A 20965-nucleotide genomic window follows, 5' to 3' on the forward strand; every position below is an offset into this window, starting at 1 on the left:
CCCAACGACCACTTTGGTCACCCTTAATGATCCATAATTTTTTTGACAAGTAATAAAGTAATGGGACTTTGTGTTTCAGTCAGTCTGCTCAATACAGCTTACTTTGGGGAGAAATCATTTCTTGGGCTTTTAAACATTCTGGTATTAGGCATGTCACGAATCTCCATGATTTTTAAAAGGGGTATGGCTTTTATCTTCCAATATGTTTTCAACCCAGCCTACTGCTTTTCCTACTTCTCATAATTTACAGATTTTCTTTCTTGATAGGGAGAGGAAGGAATTGGATTATAAGCAATTTGCTGGGAATTTTTTTTACACAGATGGTGGGAGGACTTTGTGTGCATGTGATATAATGAGAGTATGAAGTTGCAGGTGTGATGATGTCCCATGGTATCAATCTTGGAATTTTTTCAAGCAATTGTGTTAATAACTGCAAAGCAGCAAGTTTTTGGTGAAACAATAATATTGAAAAGTTGGTCTTTTGGCAAATTGGTTCTTTAACGAACTGGTAGTCAATGACTTACTATTTGGCTGATTTTCCATACTGTTCTACTTCTTGTAAAATCATATTCTTTCTCCAAGAGAGACCTGCTTGTGTGCATTGCCAAAAACAGTCTCATCTGGAAGCAGGTGGATGAAGCTTCTGCCATATTGTCCAGCCCTGCCCTATAGTTTTAGAATAATGAATTGTTGCACTCTGTATATAAAGGGGAAAATCTCTTAAAGTGTCTTTTTAGAGAATGTGAAGGATACTTTTAGTTATTAAACATTTCAGTGCGATGGCATTAAAAATAAGGCTTCATTTTATTTATTTTTTATTTTTTTAAAGGTTTATTTATTTGAGAGAAAGAGAGAGAGAAAGCACATGAGTAAGGGGAGGGGCAGAAGGAGAGGGAGAAGCAGGCTCCCTGCTGAGTGCAGAGCCCCATGTGGGGTTCCATCCCAGGACCCCAAGATCATTCATGGGGTTCGATCCCAGGACCCTGAGATCATGACCTGGGCCAAAATTAAGAGTTGGCCGCTTATCCGACTGAGCCACCCAGGCACCCCAAGGCTTCATCTGAATCACTAAAATGGCTCATAACTCCTAGGGGGAGATAAAAAAGAACCTGGCTATGTATAACAAGAAGGGAGAGAGAATAAGTGTATATGTAAGGAAATGAACAAAACTGCTGAAGGCCACAAGAGATAGAGGAAATAGGCCTGAGGTTGTAAAATGGCACATGGCTGTTAGAGTTTGATGGTGCTGCTGTACCTGGGGTTATATCCTGGTATGAGACAAAGAAGGTTATGTGTGTTAAAGATAGAAGGTCCACCCCCCAAAACATTCAACCATCCTAAAATACTCAGCAGCGAATAGCTGGCAATAGATGTAAGCAATTTCCAGGCTTGCTTTGTTGCCCTCACCCTGCCCATATACCTTAGCAATTGAAATGGGGATCCAAGACTGTAAGGCAGAATGTGGGTTCTGACATTCCAGTGACTGGGCCACCTCTACTTCACCGGCGTTTTCAGTGATGACAGCCAGAGGTTGATGGCAACTGGGCACTAGATTTGACTATCTGAATAATGAAAGGTACTAGATGTTGCTGCCAAAATATTGATCTACATTCTTTTCTGTTAATGGAACACCAGCATCTATGAAGAAAAGTCTGTAGAAAAAGCTCAAATATCACTCTACCAAGTTTCCCTGTGTGTCTTGTACAATGAGTCCAGGGTTTTAAATGGAGCTTTCCATTCTTCAAATATTAAAGTGTTAGTTTTCTTATTTCAGGTATCAGTGTGGAGCCTAGATTCCTCACCAGTCTGCCTTCCCAACACAAAGCAACAAACTTGAAATTCCTGGAAATTCTTCTTGGTATGAGTCTTTGTCTTTCCATTTCTTTTTTCTCTTCCCTTCTCTTGTTTTCACTGGGTTGAATTCCTTTTTTTTTTTTTTTTTAACTGAGAAAGGGGCTGCATCAGGCATAGAGGATCAGGAAAAGGTTTTTTTACCTCCATGATTTAGGTAGCAATACGGACATCTGGCAGCAAGGAGTTCTAGAAAAATTCTCCATTTGTTTCTTCCCCTTTTTTTAAGGGAGACATTACTTCAAGTAGAGGATATCAGCTAGCATATTTCTGCAGGCACTGGGCTCTTTCAAGAACTCCGTTGGTGATCAAACTAAATATTTAAAAGGACATACCCATAAACAAAAGCACGGTCTACATTCACAAACCATTTTCAACAAGATCTCTTTCTAGTCAAGATTCTGACCATCTGCTTGTCATCTTATATTTTTTTAATATTATTCTGTCAAATATATGCTCTGTCAATGCAGGTAAAGGAAGACTTGAAAAATCTGAACATACACAAATCAGTGGATCCAGATGACCTGAATCTTGAAGTCTGGAAGGAATTAGCTAATGCAGCTTTGCAAATAAGTACCCCAAACAGAGCAGCCTCACAATAATATGTTATCAAACCACCGTCTCTTCAAGAAAGTACACAGGCAGTAAAATATATACAATCAATATTCTCTTAGACTCTCCTGGCATAAATTGTTACCTTGGACAATTTACTGCTTATGAGGCCATACATATGAACTTACTCCATGATACACACACAAAAAACTCAGGCTGTCAGCAAGAAAGAGCAAAACACAAACAAAAAAGTTTTTCAGGATGGTGTTTTTCTAAAGACTATAGAGGAAATCTGTAAGTTATTATTTACTAAAGGCAGTTTTTCAAGATCTAGGGAAGAATTAACCATCTATGAGATGTAGCTGAGGAGTTCAAGGAGACACTTCAGGAATGTAAGCCACAGTGAGCTCAAGTTTGGCCTAATTTGTCATGTGGCTGTGAGATTGCCGCCATGGATCTCACATGGGTACAGGCTAAGGAATCTGGCTATTTCTTCTTGGTAAATTAAAAATGGCTTCAAGTTCTTTGACACTCCTTCCGTTGAGAGGCGGGGTCTATTTCCCTTCCCGTTGGATCTGGGCTGGCCTCTAACTGCGCTGCCCGCAGCGTGTGGTAGAAGCAATGCCCTACAAGTTCCAGGCCTAGCCTATAGAAGGACTCCCCCCCTGGCCTCCCAAGAGTGAGCCGCCATGCAACAAATATGCTAAGAGTGCCATGTTGTGGGGAAGCCCAAGCTCCTGACGCACAGACTCCTGAGCTTAATAAAATGGCGGTTGTTTCACATTGCCAATTTAAGGTAGTTTGTCATGCAAAAAGAGAAAGAACTGGTAGCTCCCCTTCTACTTTGGGAGACTTCACCCTTTTTCCTTTCTATGTTTCTCTATTTCCTTCTTCCTATTTCCCCTTTACTCCCTCTATTCCTTACTATTCTCCCATATCCACCTCACTAAGATAGTAAGCACATTTTTTGTTTGTTTTGTTTGTAAATGAAGTGGTATTTTATTTTAAGATTTTATTTTTTTTTTAATTTGACAGAGACAGAGACAACCATAGAGGGAACACAAGCAGGGGGAGTGGGAGAGGGAGAAGCAGGCTTCCCGCAGAGCAGGGAGCCCGATGCAGGGCTCAATCCCAGGACCCTGGGATCATGACCTGAGCCAAAGGCAGACAGCTAATGACTGAGCCACCAGGAGCCCCTGGAGGGTATTTTAGTATTATTTTCCCTCCCTTGTTCATTACTTTAGAAAAGGTGAGCTGTGCTTAAGACTTTGTCTCAAAAAACAAAACTAATCAATTATTATTTTAATGTAGGGGTCATTGAATTTTGGTCTGTGGCCCAGAACCTGTAAAAATAGTCAATTATAAATATGAAAAATTGGAAATAACTTGAGTGCCTAACAAAGTGATTTAATACCATGTGACTAATAAAAATATGCTCTCCTGACTATATCAGAATTTCTAGTACTATCTCTGCCTCATCTCTGAATTTGCTCACCTTGCTAACCCTGGTCCAGTTACAAAGGTCCTGGTAGTGTTTCTCAGATGTACCACACATCTCCCATGTCAGGGCCTTTGCATGTGCTGTGCTCACTGCTTGGAAAATTTCTAAAAATGCACATGATTTGCTCTCTTTCTTATAAGCAGTCATCTGCTTATTGGTATAACATTCCCTGAGCATTGTGCGTATAACATAGGATACCTCTCCTTCCTGACACTTCCTAAGTCATTCACCCTGCTTTATTTTTCTCCTACATGTTTATCACCATCTGATATAATGTGTACTTACTCACGCATTTGTTCACTGTCTTCCCTTACCAGATTATCAGCACTACCAGTGGTGAGACTTTGTGTGTCTTGTTCACTGTCTATCCCCAGCATCTTCAATACTGCTTGGTATATATTTATAGAATGAATCAAGGAAGCATGCTGTGCAGCTGAGATGCAATTAATTGCATCTGCTGCCAAGCTACTGATGATAAATGCATCATTAAGAGAAAAGAACAGGTTATGAAATGGTAGGGAACATTTATATACATGCTTGGAAAACGTGTAATGGTCTCAGCTGGATCCATAACTAGAAAAGATGGAGATTCTTATTTTGTCAGCCAGCTGTAAAATTGGAAGAAGCCTTGGTGTGCCAACCTGGGTGACAGAAGAGCCCAGGGGTTACTAAGAGGATGGCCTGGGCTACGGATGCTGCAAGACATAGGAAAGGAAATGGAGGCAGGACGTGGGCTGAGCCAGGACTGAAAGAAACCCCAACTTTCCTATTCAGTAACTATTTCTTCCTCTGCCTTACCAACAAAATCCCCCTGATTTCATTTGGGGGAGGTCATGGGCCCAGCCAAAAATACTCACTTTCTTGAATTTCCTTGCAGTTAGGAGTCCATGTGAGAAGTGCTGACCACTGAAATCTAAAGTGAGGGTTTCTAAAAACAAAACAAAACAAAACAAAACAAACCTTTTACTTTTCTGAGGTACTGCCCTGCCTTAGAAGGATATGAGGCCTAGCGCTAGAGCAGCCATCTTGCAGCCATGAGGCACCAGATATGAGGCAAAGGTTTTCATGGTAAGTGTGGTAAAAGGGAAAGATAGAAGATCCCTGATCAGAAAGATTCTGATTCCTGAAGGGATCATATAGCTGTTGTACTATCTTCATACTGCTTCGTCTGGATTTCTCATTATTGCAGCCAATACTTTGGGAGTTTAAAAAATTTTTATTTTCTTCATTCAACTTACCATTTTTCTATAATGAGTGTATGCAATTTATAGAATTTGAAAAAGTAATATGTATATGTATGTGTGTATATATATATACTTGAAGAGAAGAACATTTATTCTAAACCTGAGGCAGGAATTCTTTTTTCTTCCCTGGTCCACGGACCCAAAGAAGAGAGAACAATATCCTGAATTCCTGGGCCAGCCACACTCCTTTATGTCACCTCATTTTATACACAGAGACAGTGCCAAATATTTGGTCAGTAGCTAGTGCTGTGATTTTAAATCCCCTTGTAATGGCTTGCTCTGGAGAACTGGCCTCTGGGTGATCCAGATAGATTCTGCATTCTCTGGCTAGAAATTTAGGTTAGAAACAAACAGAATTTTCTTCTACTTGGTCTTCTGGGAGCAGAATAAAATGAATTTGAAAAAAAAGAACATGTCTCCTTAAGCTTGGAGCAAAACTGGGCTAATCCAACCCCCCGCCCCCCGCTTCCTTTTTGCTTAAGCTGAGCCTGATTGCTACTTGGCTGAAGTTGGGGTGGCACTTCATGCAGAATCAATCTCTCCAAAAGAGGTTTCGGCTGATACAGACTGCATACCTCTCTGCTCCCCCTACTGAAATGTCTCCTGCCAGCACCACAGCTCAGTTGCATGGGTCCAAATTCTTCCTACCTATGACATGTATTCTATCCCCTGGACCCGGCTTCCTCCTTCTATTTACCTGGTTGAAGTTTGAGGGGGCCCAATCAGTAATATACCTGCTTTCTCTCATGTAAATCTGGACAAAAGGGTAAGGCAGATAGGAATACAAAATACATTCTTACTGATGAAGCAGATAATGGCGAATGTTTTCTCTATCAGCAAGTTTGCTTCCAGAATGAGACAGATTTACCAGCCCGGTCAGGGTTGGCATTTGACGACCATAACTCCTCCCCCAGGAGGGGACCTGCTCCCGTAAATCTTGTAACGTGAAGAAGGAATAAGCTGTCTTCTCACAGATTGGTAGAACCTAAAAATAAAAGGAAGAGGAAGAGCTGGTCATCTCATGTCCAGCTTCTCCTTCCAAACTCATCAGTCAGACTGAGGTACTCTGCTTCCTACCCACACCCCACCTAGGCCAAGGTCGGTCTCCCCAGCTTACCCTGCTGCATTGCCTGACAATATCTCCCACATGCTCACTGCAGGAAGCTCTCTGCAGGAAGCTCACTCCAGAGTGGCATTCTCTTAGGGTGGCAGATGCTCCAACTCTCTTTCCCCCTCTTCCCTGGACAAAAGTTTAATCTTTCCCAGCTGTACCCATTCATCTATATACCCTATGCATCAGTTGGGTCTCAGTCTGAAGATCTTACTCTAGAGAAATACTCCTTGGATTAGGAACATATGAAAAGGCATATGGTGTCCCTCCAGCCAGCTCCAAGTCCCAGAATTATGGAGGAGAAAGCAGTCTTTTTCTATAGTTTTGGAAATAGAAAGTTTATTTTCAGTTTCAGGGAAACACAGAGTTCCTAATCTGGTTCTGACATTTTCTTACTCTGAGACTTTGACACGTGGTTTAATTAAGATTTGTTTTCTTTATCCGTAAGAATGTGGTGTTATTCATATCCTGGCTACCTTGCAGAACATTTTTTGTAAGCTTTCGCAGTACAATGCCCACCACATAGGAGGTAATCAAGGAATATTGGTTTCCAGTTGCTTTCTCTAATCCAGTATAAGGAAAGTTTCTCTCAGAGAAACCATATAATGGTAGCCATTTTCAGTCTTTAGGTCCTTCCAACTTTTGGATAAGATCCTCCTCTTCTGCCTGTGGAAATCATTCGTCCTAAGTAAAAAAAAAAAAAAACCAAAAAAAAAAAAAAAAAGCAAGCTGCTCCTTCTTATTCCTTTCCAGATCCTCTACTGAAGCCAAGCATAATCCAGAGGCAAAAGCTCTCCCAAAGTCAACAGTCAACATGGCTGGTGTAGAATACAATGAAAACCCTTAGGGACTGTGATTGTTCTTCCGAGCCCCATCTGCCAACCCTGATGAAGGCTGGTAGAAAGTAGTGCAGAGAACCATGTATCAATTCCCTCTATTCTCAAGGAACAGGAGGTGGCCTAAGCCACAGCTCCTCTTTGGAAAGCTTATTTTCCGATTGGCAATAGTTTTTTACACTCACCATAAGCTATTATGTTTCCTTGCCTGTGAATGAACAAATTGTCTTACCTCCGTGACTTATTCTTTGGATGCTCAGCAGTTATCCTGGGGTGTGGGGGAGCGGCGGCAGAGGGCTTTAAGTGATGTTTACTAAGTGAATGAATGAATGAATGAGTGATCTAGTACCAAATATCTGATTCAAAGGGCTCTTTTATAAAAAGCATCATGGAAAACACTGTGTTGTTACTGTGATTATTTTCTGTAAGAACATTTTATTTAAAATAATAATTTCCCTCCAATATAATGTAGGGTGAACTCTTCTTTGTACAATAGTTCTATCTAGGAGTGCCTGGGTGGCTCAGTCTGTTAAGCATCTGTCTTTGGCTCAGGTCATGATCCTGGGGTCCTGGGATGGAGCCCCGCATCGGGCTCCCTGCTCAGCGGGGAGTCTGCTTCTCCCTCTGCTTCTACCTCTCCCCCCCCCCCGCTCGTTCTCTCTCTCTCTCAAATAAATAAATAAAATCCTTAAAAAAAGAAAACAATTGTTCTGTCATAGATTTTTGTTGATTGCCAGACTCCAGAGATATCTAATCACTTCTATTTGCAATGAATGCCCTAATCACAAGGATGTCTCAAGTGATTTTGCGTCCTTAAAATAGTATTTTCTTATTGGTCTGCCTCTTAATTTCAGAGATATTTTGATTTTATTCTAACAAAGTGGCTTTAGTTTCAATGTTTGTCTCTCTCCCAAGAAGATACATTTAGAACCTCCTTGTAAATTCTCACCCTCTAATTTATATGTTGCAAGTTCGGGTTCTAGTATACTATATTTGACTTTTTAAAGCAGGGCACACCTGAATTAGTTTTGGGGATAAAAGGAATACAAAGAAAATTGTGACCAAAACATCTGATATAATTTTACTTACAAAGTTCAAATTTTCTGAATGGGATCAAGATGGCATGGCTTGAGATGTGGCTGAAGGGGATAAAAGAAATACAGTAAATGTCTAATATCTGAGAGCAGTAGTGAGGAAGGTCTGATACCATATTTCCTGGTGTATTTCTCCTTAAATATTTCCACATATGTACACACACACTGGAGAAAGCAAATGGAGAATTTCCCTGTCTCTTCCTTAGAATCATTACTGTCCCATACATTCTTCTGTTATGTGATAATGGTCACTTTTGCCAGCATTAACTGTTGAAAGGAGATTTTGCTTTGACTTAACCAAACAAGAAAAGGGACTGAATTTAAAAAGAAATGAAATTCTGTTTGCTACTGGGGGCAGGACTATCCTCAAAGCTCACTCCTCTGGCCCTGCAAAGACGGCTCACTCCTCGTTCTAGCTCTGCTTTGTCCTTTTACTCACATACCAAACTTGTATCCAGTACCTCCTAGAGGCCAGCACTGTGATAAGTCTGTTTGCGGGGGGAGCAGAGAAGGAGAAGGGGTGTCCCTGCCCTCACTGAGCTTCTAGTCCAAGGAAGGGTTTGATTAAATTATGAAGTCACACCAGATCACAGAGCTAGTGACAGTATCCAGGTCAGACACTAACTTCAATTCGAAGTGATACTCATAGTTTGTCTTAGATTTTATCCATATTTGTCTTTCTAGAATTTCTTCCTTAGAGCCACATGGAATAAAGCTTATCTCTCTCCTGCAATAAATTTCAGGTTTTTAAAACAGCTACCGTTTTCCTCTGAGTGACCTCTTTCAGGGTCAGTAGACCCAGCCCCTTCAACACTCTGACAAGATTGTGATTCCTGAAGCCTTCTGTGATAGTTAGGTTTTGCTACAAAGTAGCTGAAAATCTAACCAGTTATGGTCTAAACAGGGCGTGAGTATATTTCTCTGTCTAAAACTTCTGGTGAGTGATCTAGTATGGCCTTCCACAATACCACAGAGCCAGGCTCCAGCTAGCTTGCTCTTCTTCCGTACACAGCTTCCATTTTGAGATCTGAGTGGCTGCACCAAGTGCGAAGCAGCAGGCTAGAGTAGGGGCAGAAGGACCTATGTGTGCATGCACACTCTCCCTTAGGAAGGGTGCCCAGCAACTGCCGCTTCTACTTCTATCTCATCGACTCAAAGCTAGTTACGTGCCTGCTCCTGTAAGGAAGAGAGATTGGGGAATGTGATGATTCTAGGGAGCCATATGCCCCGCTAAAACTTGGAGGTACTAGAAGAAAGTAATGAATACAGAGGACAGCCAGCTATATTTAGTACGTTGTCCCATTGCTCTCTTGGTCACTCTTCAAATGCTGTGACCAAAGCTGAGCAGAATTCTCACTGCCTTTTTTTTTTAATAACACACCGTAAAAATATGGACTTTATTTCATCACACACAGATGCAAGACAGTACTTTTGCTGTTCTAAATCAAATTGGAGCCTTCCCTCACCATACCGATGAAAAAGTCACTACTCGCTATCACTCTTTATTCATTACTGCCTCTGTAGGGTCACATAAAGGGAAGATTGAGGTGGAGAAGGTATTCTGTGGGTCCCGGAGACTGAGGAATCTGTCTTTTATCTTCAGGGCATCATGGGTCCCCAGGAGAGTTTCATGATCCAAGTCTGCTGTCGTCCATGTAAAGAGCCATGTTAAGGCTCTCTTTCTTGCACATCAGGCATGGGCATTAGAGTCTTTGACATAACTGGAATGAAAGCTTTATTGTCTGGTGTCCAGCATTCCTCGGAGCACTGTGCGGACATTTGCTCCTAGGACTGCTAAGTCCCCAGGGTGCTGCAAGCCTTCTCCCCTCTCTTCCCGGCTTCACAACCTACCCGTCCCGGGGCCAGCCATATCTGCCTTTATCCTCCACCTTATCTTCTGCTTTCCTGAACTCTGCATGAATCCAACATCATACTCTTGCAGGACGCTGGAGGAAAATAACTTTCACCTCTCTTTTGGAGCTCGCGGTAGAGGTGAATTCTGGCATCAGTTTTCATTGCTGTTGTTCTGTTTGTGTTGTTTTGTGTACTCTTACCCAGGTACAAAATAGTTATGAATGCTATCTTGGACCATTTGGACCATTTTCATAATCACATGGTATTGCTGACCAGTATCAGGAATTGAGTTCCTCTGCTCGTAACAGATACCTGACTAGAGGGACAACTAGGTAAGAGTTTATTCTCTACACAAAGGAAGTCCTGAAGTAGTACAGTTCAGGGATGGTATAGAGGCTCCATGATGTAATCAGGGATGCAGTGTTTCCTTAATTTTCTTCTCTGCTACCTAAGGGTATGATATGAGTAAGCTCATATCAATCATCCATGACACAGTGTGGTGGCTAGAGCTCCAGCCATTACCTCTATGATCCAGGCAGGAGAACGGGAAGGGCAAGATGCAAAAGAGATATTCCTCCTACATGAATCAATACCCTTTAAATAGATATCATAAAACTATTTGCAAAAGATTCCATTTATATCTCAATGGCCAAACCTTTCCTTATGGGAGGCTAAAAAATATAGTCTTAGCTAGGCACATTGCAGTTCCAAATAAAATCCAGATTTTATTATTAAGGAAGAAGGGAAGTGAAACTAATATTTTATTGTGTGTCCACTATACTTTGATAAAATTTGTTTAATTAATCAAAGAAAGAAGGGAAAATGGAAATGGGTAGGCAACACAATCTCTGCCTACAACATTTATTGCTAACTCATGTGTGTAACGTCTGTCTCATACCTACAGAGTGAGATATATTTGTACCCAAGCAAAGGACTCTAACCTTTATATTAGAAAGTGCTCATTTCGGCCTATGAAAATCTTTTTATTTTTTTGAAAATTTTGTTAGATCCAACATATTCCTTATTCTTCAGAGCTAAGTCCTCTATAAATAAAATTTAAATGAGCCAGTTGCTGAAAAGCTCTTTCTCTGACTTTATACCAGTTGGTGAAATGATGAAGAAATGGTAATAATCTATCTCCAAATAGTTTTCTCTGAGGCCTTCAACTTCAAAGATTTCCATCTCTTATTCTATACTCTGACATCTTTTTGAAGGCTTCACTTTTTCTTTTTACAGAGACCTCATTCCTGGAAAGATGTAGCTTTTATTTCAAAGAAAATGTATCTAGTTCATGTTCCCCTTCTTTCATTTTCAGTATAAATGACCATGTCATCAGAGTGTTAACCTGCATCCATTTTAATACTGCTATGATCATAGTCCCCTTTTTCAGAAAATCTTTAAACTAAAGTCAGAATTATTTTTGCAGCATTAATTCTGCCTTGTCAGTTACTAAATCTCTTCTCCTTTTTGAGGGCTTTGGAGTAATCTTTCTAAATTAGTATATCTTCTTTTCAATTAGAAATAATCATCCTCTGGGTAGGAACATGTGTTCAGCAAGGTTTTGTTTTGTTTTCATTTTGTTTTTCTTTCGTTGAGAGTTAAATAATTGGGTCACTGATCTTGTTTCATATTTGAAGATTTTAAAAGATATGGAAATAATGACATTACATCAATGAAAACAAAAGGATTATTTTGAACCTTAAAAATAGCACTAAATAGTGAGAGAAACAGATCACTATCAGTAATTCCAGTCCCTCTCTCTTGAGTCCTTATTCACAAAATATTCTTTCAGTTCCTCTTCTCTCACAATAGGAATTGATGGACCTTTGCAACATTTTGAAAATCTGTGCACTCTCTGTTGAGGGTAAAGGGGCCCAGCCTTCTCCCTGAGGGGAGGGGAAATTCTTTGCATTCCTTCCTGATGAATCACACACACACACACACACACACACATACACACACACACACACTCATGTCTTGGTTTCTTAGTGGCTCTTTCGTGGAATACCCTGTTACAGGCTAAGATCCACAGTCATGAACTCTGCCACTATTTCACGGTGTACATGGGACCTCAGTTTCCTAGCCTGTTAAATGGGGATAGTGATACCTACTGCACAGTGTTTTTAAGGTTAAGGAGATAATATGAGAAGCATGTAATAGAGGAGATCCTCCTTAGGATGGGGTAAGGAAGATGAGCTAGTCATCTTTTTTGACTTTCTGTGTTCCATTGCCCGTGCAGAAAGTCAAATATCAACATGCTGCTTTGTAACTATCATAACATAAGAAATGCTGAGCTAACCTGGCGTACCTGCATGCAATACTACATGCATTGGCATGTAGTGCCAAGAGCAGAAGAAAGTATTCAGTGAGTAAGTTTCGTATGTCAAACACTGTCCAGATGCTAGCACTTCTTTTTCTCACAATAATTCTCTGAGCAGGATTGCCCTAATTTTGAGGAACACGAGGCTCAAGGTAGGTAAGTCACAAAGCCAGCAAGCGCAGAGTTAAAAGTTGGTTTTCTCTTTGTGCATCAGGGATTCATGCCTGGTGGTAGGCAGAGTTCCAAGATGGCCTCCAAGATTCCCACTCCTCTGATGTTCCACATTCTGTATCATCCCCTCTTCAAGTGTGGATGGAACATGTGACTAGGATGGTGTAGTCATTCCAGTGATCACATTCTGGTGTTGGAGACTCTTGGCAGAATTCAGGAAGATTTACCTGCTGACTTGGAAGAAGGAAGCTACCACATTGTGAGTGGGCCACCAAGTGAAGCACTAGGCCAGTCTCTAGTTGCCTGAGAGTGAGCCGTGGACAACATCTGGGAAGAAACAGAGACCTCAGTCTTACAACCTCAAGTGACTGAATTCTGCCAACAATCTGAGTGAGCTTGGAAGAGGATCTTGAGCTCTAGGTAAGAACCACAGCATGGCCCATATCTTGACCTCAGTCTTGTGACAGGAAACACAGAATCCAGATTTGTCATGTCAGGACTTCCGACCTACAGAAACTATGAGACAACAAATGAATGTTAAGTTTGTCAGAATTTGTTACACAGCATAGAAAACTAATACATACTCTTTCTATTAGACTTTGCTGGACCCAGAGTCAGGAGGTAGGAGCATCCGATTCTACGTGCTGTTCTATCAGCTATTAGCCCAGAGAGCTGGGTCAATTCATTTTTAAAGAGGAGCCAATAAAACACAATTCAAAGAGATACATCCACCCGTATGTTTATTGCAGCCTTATTTACGATAGCCAAACTATGGAAGCAGCAACAGATAAAAAAGATGTGGCATACATATATATGAAATATTATTCTGCCATAAAAAAGAATGAAGTCTTGCCATTTGCAACAACACAGATGGAGCTAGAGACGATAATGCTAACTAAAATAAGTCAGTCAGAGAAAGACAAATACCATATGATCTCACTCATATGTGGAATTTAAGAAATAAAACAAACCAGCAAAAGAAAAAAAGAGAGAGAGAGAGAGAGGAAACAAAAAACAGACTCTTAACTATAGAGAACAAACTGATAGTTACCAGAGAGGAGATGGGTAGGGGGATGGGAGAAATAGGGGATGGAGATTAAAGAGTATACTTATCATGATGAACAAAGTAAAAATAAAATAAAGAAGTGCCAGTAATACTTGTCTTTCCTACTTCACAGAATGATTGTGAAGTTTATCTGAAATGGTGGACATGAATGTCCTTTGTCGGGTATAAGATATTATCCAAAGGTGATTTTTGAAAGGTGGTTTTCAAAGGTGATATTTAACACCCAGTCCAGTGGAGGGGGAGAACCAATCTGAAGGGAGGGTGGCCATAAGCAATATGGTCACACGGGTACATGCTGGGAAATCTTCCTCATAGGGGAGATGGAAAAGGTGTTTCTAGCTTTGGCTATCAACGTATGGGATCTCAGGACGGTGTCAGGCAGGAAGAGGTCAAGTTCATAAAGGAGGTCCTTCCGCTCAGCAACAATCCTCTTCTATATGTCTCATAATTTTGCTTTCACGTTATTTTCTTTAAAGTCAATAACTCTCATGTCAACAAGTTCCTTCTAAAATTTATGAAAAAGACTCCACTTTTAGAGGATGAGCATTCCCTACCCTCTCCCAACTTCTGAGAAACAATGGAGTATGCTGGAGCAAAACGAGATGAAAAGATTATTTAATGCTCAAATGCATACTATTGAATGAGAAATGAGAGGTTGTTTCTTTTACGGTGTCATTCACATTTATTCAATTTGACTATGTAGATGCAAATTTTGACCTCCACATTCTATCTTTTTCCTGTAGATATTCTGCTTTTTTTCCCCCCGCAGGTATGTCTGTCTTAGTTCCTAGGCTCAAGCTTCTCAAAGTGTCTCAGTTGCTTTAGTGGCCTAATTGTGCAGTGGCATATTTAAAAGTCATTATTTTCATCAACTATTAAATGTAGCCCAGAACAGTTTAAAAAATTGGGTGAGGCATTTTTGCAAAAGCATTTATGGTGTGGGCTGCCAAGGAATGTGCAGCTGCAGGAGCTTCTTTGTCTAATCTCAGACTTTTACTTGAAAATGTATTAAGGGTGGATACCTGTGAAGACGAACCAATTTGATCTCCCAAGAACTGCAAGCATCGGAGAGAGAGAGGCACGCTTTGTTTGAACATGCTGAATCTATTGATCCCTCGGAAGTGTTAGCACTTACAAAGTAGCCCTTTTGTATTGAAATGAGCTGCCTTAGCTTGGACTGCACCTGCTATCTTGACAGTTTTTAACATCTTTTTTTTTTTTTTTTTTTTTTTTTAGTTTTTAACGTCTTTGAAGAGTGTATTCTAAGCAGTGGTGTGTTGGTAAATGTTAAGGACAAGATGGGGGAAGGGGGAGGCACTGGATTTGTTACATCTGCCAATTTCCTTGGTGTAAATACTCCCACCATAGCTGATTTTTGGCTGCCACAGTGACATCACTGAATGCAGAGTTGGGAAGAAATGTGCAGTGTCACGCCCTCCTGTGTTATTTTTACCATATAGAAACAATAGGCAAATAATCTCAAAAGCAGAGATAACAAGATGGAGTGAAATAATTAGAAAATGACGAACTTTGAGTCCTTGTTACCCTTTTAAAAATATCTAATTTATTTAATTGTAGGTTTATATCATTTAAATTTTAATCATGGCCATGGTTCATGACCAGCTCCAGCATACCACTGAGACGAAGCCAAGAGGATTGACTATGTAACTAGATGATAGCATTGGGGTCATTCTGCTTCTGTTTTGATGGAGGCACCAAAGTCCAAGAATAAGGCGATCGGTTCCAAGCACCCTATATTAAAATATGAGTTACTAGGGCACCCATATGGGACTTGCCAAGGGGGTGAAACCAAGTCGGCCAGCATCATCTTCTAGTTGGTCTGGGAGAGGTGGGGAGAGAATTTCTTTGAAAAAAGGTTGTTGGATTGTACTCCAACACACACCACAGGGACTCCAAGGGGGTATCTCGGGGGACTTACAGGCAAGCCCCGCGCCCCGGCCCGGAGTTTGGAAACGTAGGGCCTGGGGTCTGACACCCACAAAGAATAGGACTTGTAAAGGCTTGGCCTCACCCCTGTGTCTGATCACAGAGTAAAGAGGACTGGGATAGAACAAACGGCACTTCCTCTGATGATTGGCAAAGGTGAGTGGTTTGGGAGCTCAGATGTGGACCACGTAAAAGGGAGCCAGCCTGGGGTTGCCCTAGAGGGGATCTTACTGAATAAGCAAGTGATGATCTGGAGAGATGATGTGGCCCTAACAGAAGCCCTCCAAAGGAGCAGTGTTAATTGGACAACTGACTATGTCAAGGTGGTGGCAGTCGGAGGTCCCCGGTGAAGGATAAGAGGAGCCAACAATAGCCTTGACTGAGACGAAGAATCAGCTTGAAGCATCTGCCATCCTAGACCATCAATGTCTTGCCGAAGCTCTTCCTGTCAGCTTCTCTATCGCTTGATCCAACTTTACAAGGGTCAGAAGCAGCAGCTGGAGGGAAGAAGCTAAGTGAGGGAAAGCGGTAAAAACAACAGTGCCCATGACCAACTAGAGTCTACATAGAAAGCTTTAAATTGGACTCAAATGATTTTTACAGTGCACTGGACTAGTAGTCATAGGATAAGAGACTGGGTCATTTTAAATGCCAAAATGCAGGACTGTTCATTTATTATCCAAGAGCAGTGGAAAAGCTAGACAGTATTTCATCTTGGGAAGGGATGTGGAGGGAAGTGTTCCAGAAACCATATTTGAAGAGCAGTGGAAGAACAAAGCTAGAAGTTTGGTTTCTCCTTAGATGTGTAATCAGTCAGTCAACTAATTACAAACGTATTTTTGGAAGATTTTCTGAATACATTCAGATCTCCAATATTCAAACTAATTGCTACTTAGAAGAATGAAGTCACGTTTGTTGGTATGGGCCTTTCTGAGGACAAACAACGATAGAAAAATTAAGAGAAACTTTGGGAACGAAATATTGAAGTACTCCACAAAAGCTGAGGGCCAAGCTTGTCATTCTCAATTCTAATTGATAAATCTTAGTCCCAAAAAGAGAGTAGGAAAAGGCAAGCTGATTTATAAAAGTTAGACTGGATATAATCTTTACCATAGTCTCTCTAAACGCTAACACAGTAAGGAGTTAAAAAGGGAACATTAAAATACCTAATTATTTTCAGTTACAGAACACTAGACAACTGATTCCTTCTGGAATGCTTAAGTCATTTTTTTGTTTGGAACTGTACAGAATACACAGCCATAGAATTCTTGCTAAAAGGAATTTCAACTTTTACTTACTCAATTTCATGAATGTAAATGTAATTATAGAGTGGAGGGGTTATTTTGGGGGATGGGCTGGGAACAAGTGTAAAAGCTCCCAGGTTCTATGAAACAGCCTCGTGTCTGCTCCACTCACTAGTAGAAATTACATTTGCGACAGTGACTAAGCCCAGAAAATTCTGTCAGGTTCCTGGACACAGAGGCCACACCCTCTCTTCCCAGGAGAGAGATGTTGCCAAGGTAAAGCCTTCACTCAGACCACTTGTCTAAAGAAGGACACGGGTTGGTAGTAATAATCGTCCAGTGACAGAGGCAAGAAGGGGAAGGCGGAAAAGTGATAGAACAACACCGTGAGGTCCCTTTCAATTTGCAAATATTGCACTTTTTGATAGATATTCAAACTGAAATGTCCGCAGGGACTAGAAATGTTGAGGAAGAAAAAGAAGAAAAGAAAAGCAGGCAGTTCTGAAAACAGACTACAGCACAAATGCTACGGTAAAGAGCTACTCCCGGCCTGCTTCAGTGTGAGGGACAATAGGGCACAGGGAGGAGTGTGGCAAATGGGAGACTAGCCCAAGTTGGTCCCTGATGACTGTGCCATATGAGAAAGTGGACCCAGCAGCTAAAACATCCAAGCTTTGTAATGCCCTGATTTTTCTAAATGTTGCCAACTAATTTTATTTTATTTTTATCATTTATTTTTTTTTTAGAGAGGGAGAGAAAAGAGGGGGGAGAGGGAGAGAATTTTAAGCAGGCTCCATGCCTAGTGCAAAGCCCAATACAGGGCTCGATCTCACAACCCTGAGATCATAACTTGGGCGGAAATCAAGAGTCAGACACTTAACCAGCTGAGTCACCCACGTGTCCCATTACCACCTAATTTTAAAAAGCGGCAAACACCGGGGGAAAATAATTAAAAACACTGTGTTCACCAAATAAAACATGGGCACTCTATGATCTGTAGTATGTGATCCAAATATCTTTTAGATAATAGTAATAACTATGAGAGTAATGATTGAGTCTTGTTCAGATTCTTTTGGAGGTCTCTCCTAGTGCCCAGAACTAAGTGATCCACACACATTAACCGTTTTAATTCAAACTTATAAATAGCACCACATTAACAACAAAAAGGGTTGAATGTAAATTGCATGGCATTCTGTTTTTGTGTTAAAAGAGCAAAAATAGTTGACATGTAAATAATTCTAAATAAGTGTTCTCTGTTCCTATTACATCCTTAACCATTTGAGAAGGTACCCAGAATGGAGACTAGGTCACATGGGGCAGGGCCTTGTCTACCCTGATAAGGTGAATATGGAGAACTTATGAATATTTATGGAACTACTTCGGAAGTCAGAACTATTTATTAGCTGCCAGAGCCCTGTGCTTTTCATCATCTCCTACCAGACAATGCATTAGTTGTGGGAAGTATGCAGGGATATGAGAAAGATACAATCTGTAATTTCTGAGAATTCTTGCAATGCACTATTACCATCTTGTCGTCTGAAGCAAAAACTCTAAGGAACCAAGTTCCCTCTTTTAGAAAAGACCTATGAAGCCTGCTCCACTGAAATAGCAAAAAAATCTTCCTCCAATGGTGATTAGGCCATGTTCTCCCTAAATTTTATCCATTTACAACTCTCTTTTTAAACAACAACAAAAAGTAAAGTCTCTCTGAAAAGGATAACATATCAATTGCCGAACACTATAATCTGGTCTCATTTTTCTGGATTTTCTGCCATAGTCCTTAAATCATTCACATGAAATTCCTGGAGGCAAGTTGGGTTGAGAAAAGAAAGGGTTGAAGAGATAAGAAAGAGAAAAGGAAGGACAAAATGGTAATGTATACATTTTATTATTTTCAGTAAGGTCAGCCTTAGATTTCCTATTTTAGGAACTGAAATCATTATGGGTCAAGAAATTAACAGAGCCACTAGAACATCTATACACACGTACACATACATATACACATACACACACTTAATGAAAATTGTGTTTGTTTTGTTTTGTTTTTCAGTGTGGACAGGTTTACTCTGGGAGTGGCACCCCATTTCCAGCCGCACCAACAACGGGGAAACATAGGGGCCTCTGGAACGTATGATAGTAGAAAAATCAGTCCTGGGAGCATGAGAACAAATCTTTCCTCTTCGCCATCCTCAGCCATGCCCAGGGACCATGTGCCTGGGGCCCAAGCAGGGTTACCCACTGGATAGAGACGACGCTACTGAGCAAGGCTAGTCCACCATGGCTGTCAGTCCCAGCAGCATGGACAGGATCGGGTTCCTGTGCCTGTGTGGTTCCTTCTGTCTCTGCGCCCACTGGTGTCTGGTGTGGAGGTGGCACTTCGGCTCCATCTCAGGGGAAGCTGAGGCTGGGAATGTGTGTGCGGTAGGCCCAGAGGTTGTGCAGCCCTCGAAGGTGGGCCTGCAGCTTTCCACTGGGCAGCTTTGCCTGCAGCAGCAGGGCCAAGTAGCCAGAGACAAGGGTGTGCAGGGAGGCTGGGGCATCTCCAAAAGAGAATTTCTGAGAGCCTAGGTGCTGAGACGGCGGGGTCTGGGATTCCCAAGCCTCTTGGTACAGCTCCTTCTCCAGTTCATCCTCGTTCTCAGACCTGCTTTTCCGACAAAGCAGATGCAGCTCCTCAGCGACCTGCCGCGCCATGCGGGCAGGAAGGAAGAAGGTGAGGCGAGACCGCACAGCCTCTGCATACCACTTCCAGGTCACGTCCACCTAGTTCTTGGTGTCTACGAAGAAGTATGTATCAGTATTGGGAGCGGCTTTTCCTCCAACAGAGACATGAAGGCCAAGGTGTCTGCCCCTTGCTGGGCTGACAGATCATAATCAGCGTTGTACTTCTCTTTTCGAAGGTGGGTGCTGATCTTGTGCTGTACCGAGATGGTCTCTCCATGACTGGTCCAAAGGACAGGCAGAGTTACTGAAGGGCTCGGCCAGGGCTTGGTGATCTTGTGCACCTTGAGTGGGCCACCAGTAAATCTGGCATAGGTCAGCACGGCCTGGCTGTCCAGGTCCACTGAGGTAGCCCCTCCCCCGACTGGCGGAACGGCTCCATGGGCGCCGCCATCTTGCCAGCCCTCTGTCCCAGACAAAAATAGTTTTTTTTTTTTTAATGACAAGCTTTTTTTTTTCCCCTTAGCAAACGGTATAAGCACTCTTTAGTTGCATGTGTTTTTAAGAGTACCGGAGATAACATATAGGCAAAATCCATTTTTTAAAAGTTTTTGTGGATTTTTCAAAAAGTTTCATCATAATAGAATTGGATAATGAAAATGATCCTAGAAATTATTTTTTCAGTTTGGAGGCCTTGAAGATGAAATAAACTTGATGTTCAGTTCGTAAAGTGACTTAGCTAGGAAGCATATTGATCTCAATAGGAAATATACAGAGTGTCCAAACATTCTTTCCCTCCTTAACTTCTGTCATTTTTGGGGATGCAATATTGTTTTTGACTTACTATTTTGGCTGAGGGGAGGGGACAGTTTCAGAGATTTCTACTTGGCTATTCCTGGCCTCTTGGATAACTCTGACCTCCTTAGGCCCGGAGACCAATGGAGGGGTCAGCCAGCTACAAAGTATATCTATTTCAGTTACACATTTGGGGACCAGGGAAATGACCACTAGGTTGTCCTGGCTCCCAGTGGACTCACTGGGAGCCAGACACAAGCCATAATTCCATTTATTATTTAGCTCCCATGTGATCACATGAGTATAGGGAGCCAAGGCAATGCTTTGAGTCTCTGGGTGGCATTGTCCCTTATCCCTAGTAAAAGGCCATAAGTTTCTTTAGGGATGGACAGAGAAATCATTATTGTGTTCACTTGCTGTGGTATTGCAGGGTCCTTCTTCCTGGGGACCTAGCCTCTTCTTCAACCACTAGGTTACAGGTCCAAAAATTGGCTCAAGTTCAAAAACATTTTATTGGGATGAGTGGCTTCAGCCTCTTGGTTATCCATCCTTAATCTCTTTTGATTTAATGGATTAAGTAATACCCTCCCTGGCTGCCTATTTATTTTGCCCTTAGGGACACTGTTCTACTAACAATGTCCATATTACTCTGAACATAGACCCCCTCTGTCTGCCTTTATGCTTTGCCTCTCATTACCATAATTATGTCTCCCTTGGG

General features: G+C 41.5%; 1 pseudogene; it reads right to left on the minus strand.

The window, feature by feature from the left end:
• Positions 1-5944: 5944 nt before the first annotated feature.
• Positions 5945-19918, minus strand: LOC114214885 (metaxin-1 pseudogene; annotated as a pseudogene).
• Positions 19919-20965: the final 1047 nt, after the last annotated feature.

This window comes from Eumetopias jubatus, unplaced genomic scaffold, assembly GCF_037043125.1.
Source record: "Eumetopias jubatus isolate StellerSeaLion01/CBP00866 unplaced genomic scaffold, mEumJub1_p1.0 scaffold_8, whole genome shotgun sequence".
Classification (NCBI taxonomy): Eukaryota; Metazoa; Chordata; class Mammalia; order Carnivora; family Otariidae; genus Eumetopias; species Eumetopias jubatus.